The sequence below is a fragment of the Cervus canadensis genome, chromosome 2 (genome assembly GCF_019320065.1).
Source record: "Cervus canadensis isolate Bull #8, Minnesota chromosome 2, ASM1932006v1, whole genome shotgun sequence".
In the NCBI taxonomy this organism is placed as follows: Eukaryota; Metazoa; Chordata; class Mammalia; order Artiodactyla; family Cervidae; genus Cervus; species Cervus canadensis.
In genome coordinates this window covers 25,959,104-25,969,860 of record NC_057387.1, presented here as the reverse complement: position 1 = coordinate 25,969,860, position 10,757 = coordinate 25,959,104, and the positions used below count along the sequence as shown (strand labels likewise).

General features: G+C 46.0%; 1 long non-coding RNA gene across 2 annotated transcripts; it reads right to left on the bottom strand.

Annotated features, from left to right (window-relative positions):
* Positions 1–684: 684 nt before the first annotated feature.
* On the bottom strand, positions 685–10,701 carry LOC122435733. Of its 2 annotated transcripts, none has more exons than XR_006267695.1 (3): positions 10,309–10,701; positions 2,926–3,091; positions 685–1,300 (listed from the first exon to the last, which is right to left on the bottom strand). It is a non-coding gene; the product is annotated as an uncharacterized LOC122435733 (long non-coding RNA). The 2 variants fall into 2 exon arrangements; XR_006267697.1 differs by having other exon boundaries at positions 10,444–10,701.
* Between the last annotated feature and the right edge of the window lie 56 nt (positions 10,702–10,757).

Sequence of the window (10,757 nt, the reverse complement as noted above, 5' to 3'; positions counted from 1 at the left end):
AGACTTCTTTGGAGGTCTGGCTGCCATAGAAACATGCAGTCCACTAGTGATGGAGAAACAGGAGGGTGTGGACCACAGCTGAGTTGTAGGAAGGAGGCGGCAGTTGCTAGAGGCATGGGCTGTTAATGGTGGTAGAAGTGGTGGTAATGGGTAACAATCACTCATTCCCAACTTTAGGGTGAAAATGTTCAATATTTCACCAGACTTGTTTTCTTAATGTTTTTAGAGGCTGTAGGCAACACCTAGGGAAAAGCATAATGTAGTTCTCCCCCCAAAAGGCAGCATTTTATTACCAGTGGGGTATGATTTATGGTAAGAGGGGCAGCCTTAAAAAGGAAAATGAGGTTACCAAAGAAATCTCTGATCCCTGTGTTGAAAAAGGTAGGAACTTTGCCACTAACCCAGAAGCTCTTACCTCGAGGGCACTGGGGCTTACTGGTCCTCCCAGCCCCCCAGCAGAAGGATCTAGAATCAGTCCTACGCTGCCCACCACCACTATTCCAAAGTGTGGGGATCTGCTTTTCTGTACATTAAACATGATCCAGATTCGGGCAGATGGAGTTTTTCTGATTATAATTTTCAGAGGAGCCAGGAGAGGCTGCTCTATGTTAAGGCATGGCTGTGGATAGATGGATGTTGTGGCAGCAGAGAGAGAAACAAGAGTGGGCGAAGGAACGAGGAGATTTGAGACACTGTCCATTTGGCAAGAAAGAGGAGAGTAATGAGACAGTAATGCTTCAGAGGCCATAATATATTACTGATTGTAGATCAATACTGAAAGAGCCGTATCAGACAGAAATTAGTTTTGAAGAGGAAATTGGAACTTAACTGCTTCTGGACAGGATACGGTGGATAAAATAATTTTATGGCACCTTTTCAAATTTAGGCAAGTGCCCCTTTATTGGATTAAGAAACGAGATCTGAGCCAGGCCGAGGGAGCAGAAGAGAGCCTGCTGGGAGTTGGACCAGGCAACTGGAGGCTACTCCAACTGCCTCAGACTCCCCCCTCCCCTGGCCCCTGTTATCCGCCCAAGCCTTGCCCCAGCTCTGCTTCCAGTCCCGGCCCCCATGCTCCTGCCCTCTGTGCTCTTTTTCAAATGCTCCTCCATCAGCTGGCAGAAGGAAGAGAAATTTGAGGATGTTGGAGTCAAGATGGCCATGGACTGAAGCTGCGCATTGTCACCTAGCAGCTTGAGGAAACCCCATACAGGGGTGATGCCAGGTCCAGGAGACGGTCCCTGAACAGAGAGCGGGCTTCCCAGGAAAGAAGTGAAGGAGCTTTGTCCAAAGCCTGGGACCCCTGCAAGAGATTTTAATTGAATTTTACACTGACACCATCCAAGACTTCCTTGAATTCTCTCAAACTCAAAATAATAGTATGTGTTTTGTCTATGTGTGTGTATCTTTGTCTGTGTGTGCATTCAGATATAGTTCCCTTGATGTGAAAAGAGGTCAAGATTTTTAAGATGAACCTATGTGAGTACCCAGTGCATCATGGAAAATTCTATTTTCAAAAAGCTGACTCTTTAAATTACATGTTTTGGATAACCCTCAGTTTTTGGTTTGGAAGCAAAACAGCTCTGTCCTTGCGTAGATGTTTTCAAGTGGTCCTAAAGCAAAAGAAACAGCATAGCGTGCTGGAAAGATGAGTGACTGGGGTCTCATTTTGACATTAAGCAGGTGGTCAGTCATACTAGGAAAAGCATATGCAGACTTGATTCCTCTGTAAAGGAGGAGAGCAGACCAGGCTATCTGTGGTGTAGAAGTCTCATTCCACAAGCTCAGTGTCCCTTGTAAAACATAACTGCCTGTGAGCAAGATTTCTGTCCAGTGCAGGGCTCTACTCCCAACTCTAGTATCCCATGTTGCCTGAACACGGCTCCTAATTGTACTCAGTTCTGTTAGACACATTTCAGATTCAGGGAAACAGGCTTGAAGAAAAGTGTAAGGACTTACTCAAGACCACCCAAGTTCCCAGCATTCTGTTTCTTTTTATATCTCTGTCCTCGCCAACCCTCCTGCTTGACACCAGCTCTGCTGTGCTTGTAAACAGGAGGCGGGGTGACGAGTTGCATAAAAGGTACTGACTTTTCCTGGTGTGTGGGCGTCTCAGGTCAGGAAACAGGACTGCAGCCCCATTCATGCTGCTTGATGGTGCCTCCCTTTGAGGCACAGGGGTGGCAACTGAGAAGCCTGCTAAGAAAGGCAGAGCATGGCATCCGGCCCATAGACACCTGATATTCCTCCCAGGCTGCCCACCCCTCTTTCCACCATCCAAGGAACTGGAAACACTCGGCCTCCCGAAACCTCTAAGAAAGCAAGGTGATTTCACTCACACATATTTCTATGACATGGATGTCCAAACAGGGAGCCAAAGAAAACCAGCTTTTCAGTTTGTGTGTGTGTGTGTGTTTTTTTTTAAGGCAGCATGTGACCAGGAATGGCTGAGACCAACACAACTGCTTTAGTTCTAAATGTCTGCAGTCTGAGAAATCTACCATGCCTTGAGGTAACCTGATAGAACACCACTTTCGCTACTCAGAAATTAAGGTTTCTGCACTGTGCACGGACCGCGAGCCTGCATTTAGAAGTCAATGCAAGACCTCGGATGACACTTCCATACCTGCCAGGAGCTGCTGATGAAAACCAGGTGGCCTGCTTTAAGCAGAATTCAATTACCCAGATGGCAGCTGTTTCTTAATTCAAAACTTGAACATCACCTTTTTTTTCCCATTATGAAAAAAACCAAAGGGGGAAGAGAATACATTGAGTTTGAGCACTTCTGGTTGATGAGTTTAAAGGCATGACAGGGAAGTGGATTCTTACCCCCGCCACCCCTCACACCCCCTCTGCCTACCCCCTCACTCCCCCACCCTAAGCTCCCTGCAGCTCTAGCCTGCAGCACCGTGCCTGGCAGACTTTTACCAGGAATGGGAGTGATGGTCCTGAAACCCAGCATTCTCTTGGGTCATTCTTAGGAAGAGAAAGAACTCTGGCTTGCCAATTAGAGACTGCATTAGCAGGTGGTATCTTCCTTCCTCTCTTTCTCTTCCTCTCTCTCTTTCTCTCTGTGTGTGAAGGGGGAGGGAGGCTGTAAAAAGAAAAAAAAAGAAAAACCTGTAATGGTTTTAAGTTACACTTGGACACAATGCTCTCTCTCTCCCCCTTCCCATCCTCTGCCCACACGCCCTGACCGCCCCCCCCAACCCTCCCAACCAGAGAGGTTACCCTGTATCAGCCCCTGCATTCCAGAACATGGATAGTCAAGCTTCTTATTCTGAAGGTGACAATTTCTCAGTGGGGCCAGTGCTGCTGTGTTTCACTGCAGGGTTTATTTCCCTAGTCCTCACCTGCAGTTTGGTGATAACTAGACCAGTTCGGACAGGTGGAGTGTTACCCAACCCTTTCTCACCTAGCTCCTGCATTCTGTACTGTGGTTTCTGCTACAAGCTGGCTTCATATACCTAGACAGGCCCGCTGTTGGATTCGGGAGGTTGCTTGGGCAAGAGGAAAACCAGCACAAAGCAGGTTCTGTTCTTAATCCCTTCTCTAGACAAATTTTTGTGGATGTCCTCATCCTTCTTTGAGCCTTGTTTCTTGCAGGCTGAGTAGGAATTTGAAATCAACAAGATCATTCCTTACACTGCTTGAACAGTTTCAATGTGACCCGGTGATATTTCCCTAAGAGTAGCATGTCAATTGATTCTCACAGCAGCAGCCCTGGTGGTATGGTTACAGATAAAATAGGCTCAAAAGTTACATTTGAGGAAGGAAGACTCAAATTGAGCCACCTTTTAAGGTCAGGGATTTGTATCCTAACAGATGGCTAAAATTATGTCCAAATCCCAATTTTCCACCATATCTAGCAACTTGAAAGCCTCTGTTTGGGGGAAGGAGTAGATAATCAGGATCATGACGGGGAACAAGACATGCATGTAAATACACAAAAAAGGAAGAAAAAAATTAACATGCCATCTCAAGAGCTAAACATGGATATACTGAGATTCTGAATCCAATAATATGACCAGAAGAGCTTTGGTAAATGCACTGATTATGAAAGCTTATCCCACGGCTCTAGTTGTTCTTGTTGTTCAGTTGCTAAGTTGTGTCTGACTCTTTATGACCCCATGGACTGCAACATGTCAGGCTTCCCTGTCTTTCACTATCTCCTGGAGTTTGCTCAAACTCATGTCCATTGAGTTGGTGATGCCATCCAAACATCTCATCCTCTGTCGCCCACTTCTCCTCCTGCCTTCAATCTTTCCCAGAATCAGGGTCTTTTCCAATGAGTCAGCTCTTCACATGACGTTGCCAAGGTACTGGAGCTTCAGCTTCAACATCAGTCCTTACAATGAATATTCAGGTATGATTTCCTTTAGGATTGACTGGTTTGATCTCCTTGCTGTCCAAGGGACTCTCAAGAGTCTTCTCTAGGACCACAATTTAAAAGCATCTGTTCTTCAGCACTCAGCCTTCTTTGTGGTCCAACTCTCGCATCTGTACATGACTACTGGAAAAACCATAGCTTTGACTACGGTTTTTTTATGAACCTTTGTCAGCAAAAGGATGTCTGTGTTTTTTTAATATGCTGTCTATCTTTCTCATAGCTTTTCTTCCAAGGAGCAAGCAAATACTACCACAGAAATCTTTCCAAAGCACAAATCTGATCATGACACCTCCCTGCTTAAAACCCTGCTGTGTCTCCCTATGGCCTACAGGATAAAGTCCAAGCCCTTAGAATGGTATCCAAGTCCTCCACAATCGACCCTGCTCACCTCTCCAGGCTTATCTCCTACTGACTTCTTTCTCTCTGTCACACACACACAACCTATGCTCTGGTGATTTAAACTCCTGGCCAGTCCTCCGCAACAGATTAAGTTTATTTAGGTGCCAAGGGTCTTACTCATGTGGCTGCTTTTGCTTACAACCACCCCACAGTACATAAGCAGACACGCGTGCATGCGCGCGCACGCACACACACACACATGCACCCACAAGAGGCTTCACTTCATGAACTCCCATCTATCTTTCAAGATCCAGCCAGGGAAGCCCTTTCAGCTCCACAGGCAGAATTGACCACTTCTTCCTTCATGTCCCCATGATATGCTACATAGATACAGCACCTCTCACTGTGTTACTAATATCTCTTTGCCTGTCTTATTTTATGCCAGATGGTGAACTATTTGAGGGTAGAAAATGTGTCTTAGTTGTCGTCATATGCCAGCATCAAGCATGATGTTAGGCTCAGAGTAGATCCCCAGTAATGGCTATTTTGGGTTTTGGGGTTTGTTTGTTTGTTTGGGTTTTTTAATTTAATTTTTGTTTGTTTGTTTTGGCATGAGCTAGCTCTTACTTCTGTTAAACAATGGAGAGTGCCAGAGGTAGGGGTGGGAGAAGGGATGAAAGAGAGAGAACTTCTCTAGGGGGCTTATCAGTAAGAGTCCACATGTACAGGTTACCCATCAACCACATGGCAGCCTCCAGAGTAAAACCTAAGCTGTTAAAAATGAATTGAGCTGGTTACTATTTTTGTACCTGACCTACTTTGGGGATACTTTCTTCAAAAACTCCCAGACTTTTGTAAATGGACCAAACCACTTTTTGATGATTCTGTATTCTCTCCTATTATGGTGATTTCTCACTTCAGTGAAGGGAAAATCTGCAAAGTCCCTGAAACCTCATTTTAGTGCAAAGGGATCTAAGGAAGAGTGCTGTTCTCAGTGGAACCAGCCTTCACAGAACTTTCTCAATTGTTTTTCCATGGAAGATTTAAAGGCCAAGAATAGCAGATCTATCCACCCCAATGGCAGCACTCATTTCCTCAGTGCTCATGGCTGTATTCCCCTGAGAACAAGGTGGGGTTCCATGACAGCTTTCTCCTGCTTCCTCTTCTCTGCCTCCAGCTTGCCCGTGGTGGCTTGTAAGCCTGCTTGAAGCCATGTCTCTGCTGCCTGGGTGCAGATAGGACTCTGGCAGTAGAATACTTTTAGTTCCAGACCCTTTGTTTGTTGCCATTTAATTTTTGTTTGCAATGCCCCATGGTGGTTGATTTGTAGAGAACAAAATATAAATTTTTACATGCCAGGATATTGTAACATTTAATAATGTTTTGATACTATTATCACAATAATAATCCCTGGGGTAAGGGGAGTAGCAGTGTGTTGGAAAGTGCTAGAAAAGAAGACCAAGCCTGACTCTGAATTTGAGAACACAGTGTAAAACACTTGTGGGGGACAACTAAAGAGTCCTTTATCGTTGTTTTCTTTACAAAGACTGCTATTAATAAGAGCACATTGTTTAAGTGGCAGTTGTAATAAAGGAGGGCTTCCCAGGTGGCTCAGATGGTAAAAAATCTGCCTGCAATGCAGGAGACCGGGGTTTGATCCCTAGGTCGGGAAGATCCCCTAGAGAAGGGAATGGCAACCCACTCCAGAACTCTTGCCTGGAGGATTCCATGGACAGAGGAGCCTGGCGGGCTACAGTCCATGGGGTTGCAAAGAGTTAGACATGACTGAGCAACAAACACTTTATTATAAAGTGTTTGTAATAAAGGAATGCTGAGGAAAAACCTGAGAACTTGATTCTGTATGACTGATAACAGCCTCCAGGACAGGTACCAAGTAAATGTTGACTTTTCTAAATTTCCAGAGGCAAAACCTGAGGGCTTCAAAAATCGTTAACAGAAGAAAATATGTTTGCACGCATACTAAAGAGTTTTTATAGGGAAAAGAGGTGAGTGGAAAATGGAATCAGGGAGGGAAAGTTTCAGGGGTCAGAATTCTTTGGCTGACAGATTTCTGATGGTCAGTGGTCTGCCTAGAACTGTGCTTTAACAACAACAACAAAAATTATTTATTTATTCATTTGGCTGTGCCATGTCTTAGTCGTGGCTTGCGGAATCTTTAGTTGAGGTATGTGGGATCTAGTTCCCTAACCAGGGATCAAACCCAGGCCCCCTGCATTAGGAGCATGGAGACTTAGCCACTGGACTACCAGGGAAGTCCCTAGAACTGTGCTTTTAAAGCAATGGTTAATACGTCTGCTGCTAGATGGGGACAAGCAGATTTGCAGTGGTGGGATAGATTTTGGCTAGGAGAAACTTTGAAATTGTGAGAAGAACTGGCTTTAATGCAGTAAATATGGTAACAGTGGCAGCTAAGTGGCTTCCTGGAGTACCAAGGAAATGGTAAAAAATAAAGATGCATGCCTAAGATTGTTTCCATGATACCTCTAGTGCAAGCTGGACCAAAGAGACTTCTATCTTTCCAGTTTCCGAGCTCATTGATCTCCCAAGTGTTTGCTTCCAATGGAAAATGCTAACTTTATTGTAGGTTCCAACTCTTTTTCTAAAGCCCTTAATTGCAATGGCATGTTTATTCATTTCAGCAAGTACTTACTCAAAGTGCTAGCACTCTTGGCTCAAAATACTGACTTGCATCATGTTTTTCAGACGTCTGCTGACTATTCACAATGACTGGGCCAACACTCCGTGGTTGTGTCAAATCCTCCTCGAAGCCATCCACATTTGGCAGACTTGGGGCTATAAATGCTGAGTCTCTGGTTCCACCAGTTTAATTGTTTCCCGAGCTAGATGCTTAATAAGAACTGATAGTATATGAGGTAGATAGAATAGAGAGACGGAATTTGTCCCCACATTCTCTTCTGGAAGTTTCTTTATCCTCAGCACTGCTCTGGGAGTTTGAAAAGATGCCCAATAGTTCTGCCAATGTTCAGGGACTGTCCAATTCCAATCACTCCCTGAGCCTCAGTTTCTTCACATAAAATGAGGGGAATGTTTGCTTTCCAAGGTTCCACTCAGAAAGCTCTCCCAAGAGGAGAAAGAGGCCTGTCCCCCCAAAATGGTATTTCCCTCTTTGGTCACCCACATCCCAAGGTATCTGTGACTTCTGCACCTCAGTTCCGTCCACAATGTCTCTGTCTTAATTTTATAGGCATGCTCAGGGCTCCATTGTACAATCCAGCAGGGATTCTTTTCATCACTCTTTCCCATAAAAAGTTTTCAGCTCTAGCTTCCTTACCATATTTTGTTTCCCTTCACCTCTTTTGTCCTCAACACCTAATGATAAACTTTATCCCTAAAAACACTCCTGAGAACTGCCCAGAAGTGCCTGGACCATATAACACTTGGCTGAGCACTTATAGAAACATCAACATTAGAGGAACAGTAGCAACAATATAACTTGTCTGATATTCTGAAATGTTTTTGTCAAAGTATGTGTCTTTCAACAGGACTAAAATTAAAAAATGGATTATCAAATGACTTGAAAATGGAATGGGATACACCTTGAGAAGTGGGATTAGGTGGGTGAAAACAGGGGTAAGGGAGTGTTTGTTGATCTATAGCAAACATTTTTATAAAATGTTCTCAGCCTCATGATGATGCACACGGCAGACTGATGAAGAGTAGAAATAGGCAAAAGAGGCTCTCACTGGGGTCTTCTTGGTTATAAAAGAGGAGAGGCACATGGAAACCCTCTGTATTTGTGAGGACAGCACCATTGAAAGCAATTAGTATCCTTCTACCAAAAATTCCCTGGTGCCATGCTCAGAGACCAAATTTTACAAGTAGGAAGATGGTTCCCATCTTGCGATTTTGAGACCAGGCTCCACCATCACTAGCTGAGTGGCCTTGTTTTGAGAAAATCCTCAAACCTCCCGTCTCCCACTCTGTAAAATGCAGCTAACGCTCTTTGCCTTCCAGACTTGTGAGAATCCCAGGGAGGATTTTATATGTAAAAGTACTATGTGGAGGCAAAAGTAAATTTCAGATTTTAATACTTCTTCCTTTTACGCCTTTTCCCCAGTCTGGAATATAGCTAGAACTTTGAGGTCCTCTTGAAAGCACCTTCAGCAATCTTCAGCTGACAAATAAACAGCCGAAAAGGCCAAGGGAAATAAATGCCTGATCTTTCAGTGTTATGTTGTTAAATGAAAATTTTAAAAGTGATAATTTTAGTTAGGGTGGAAAAGGTGATCCACCAGCAGGAGAAACCTACATCGTTTAGACTTTTGCTTTCTACATTTTGTTGTTCTTGCTGTGCTTTTTCCGCTCAGAGCAGGGCCCAAGGGATAATTAATCTCAAACAAGCTGAGAGAGCTTTAGTAAGCAAAATCCTCCTACAGGTTAGCAGTAATGGGGGATATAGTGCATGAAAATAAAGCATTTTGTAGACCTTTGGAGGCAGAGCCCTGATAACACTTCATAAATTCCTTCTGTTGAATTAGCAGCATTGGGACGTCTGTCCTGGATTTGGGGGTTTTTTCCCCAGCAGGCATGAATTTGAATTTACAATTCCTCTGCTCTTCAGGGCCTGCGCTGATTTAACCAAGCCTGAAGGTCGCTGGAGGAGGCACCAGTCCTGAACAATGCATTCTTGGGCAAGAGGAAAGAAACGGTTTCTTCTAAAAAGAACAAGACTTACTGTAATGGCCTAACTGCTAACACAGTTGCTAGTTTTTTCCCCCTTCGATTTTCTTTCTTCCTTCCCTTCTTCCCAGTTTCTTTCAAGGCTTCACCTCTTTATTTTTTCACGTTAAATTAATAGTTGAAATTAACAGGGCCAGTTTTAACTTGCTTAGGAAGTTAATGTTTTCCCTGTTTGTTGTCAGAATTCCCAGAGACACGGAGTGACTCTCTCCTGCAAACCTTGTGCTTTCCCAGAGCATGCCTGACTTCCTGAAAACATTGTTAATAATACCTTGCTTTTTAACTGCAGGAAACCTTCAGCCATTGCAGCCTCTGCAGAAGCTGTAATGGGAGGCAAGCCACACAGCGAAGCCAGGCCAGGGCCCTCCGGGGGGTTTCTGGGCTCCTCACCACAGTCCAGGCCCAGATCCCTCAGAGAACCAAAGGCTGAGGTGAGAGCGGCCAGGAGACAGGCCCTCAGACATCCTCCCCTCCGCGGAGCCTTTTGCTAAAGATATGCATTTCCTTAGGTTTCAGGTGTTCCTCCTCCCCCACTAAAGTGAATCCCCAAACAGGACAAACAGTTTATATTCACAGAGCAACATGAATGAATTAATCGCAGGCCCTCTGGATTATCATTCAGGGGTGTTGAAGCAAAGGAGGCGGAGGGCGCTTGAGACCTCTGGCAACGCCAACCCAGAACCTGTGGGATATAGATAACAGGGATCCCAAGACCATAGGAGGCATTCGTGAGAGCACCGAGAGGCTGGCTCCAGAGCCTGGCCGGGAAGGCCATCCGCAGGTAGGCGCGGGGCCTGGGGTCTGCAGGGACGCGCATTCCCTCCTGCAAGCGCTGGCTACAGTCTCTCCGGACTCCCCACCTCAACCTGGTGCTTCCTTTAGTCCCAGAGGAGCTCCCTGATGCCCAGAAAGGCCCCTCCGCGCGGCGATTCTGTCCCGGGTCCGCGGAGATTCCGGAGCCCAGTTCCACAGACATCCCCGCACCCACTGCGGACCTTGCGCGCTCTCCAAAGCGGGCTGGTCACGCAGGGCGGAGGGAGGAGGGACGCAGGAGCTGCATGGCCGTCGAACCCCCGCAGCCCAGCCAGCCAGGGCGCCCCGCGGAGGCGCGGTCTCGGCCTCCCGGGACGTGCGCACGCGAGCCCCAGGCCCCGGCGCCCTGCTGCCTGGAGCCCTGGCCGGTCGCAGCCGGCACGGCCCCGGCCTGGGGGTGGGGTTGGGGCGGGAGGCGGAGCCAGGCCTGTGGTCGGTATCAGGTTGCTCCGGTAACGGTGACGTGAGTGGGCGGGGCTAGACGCAGGTTGCATAT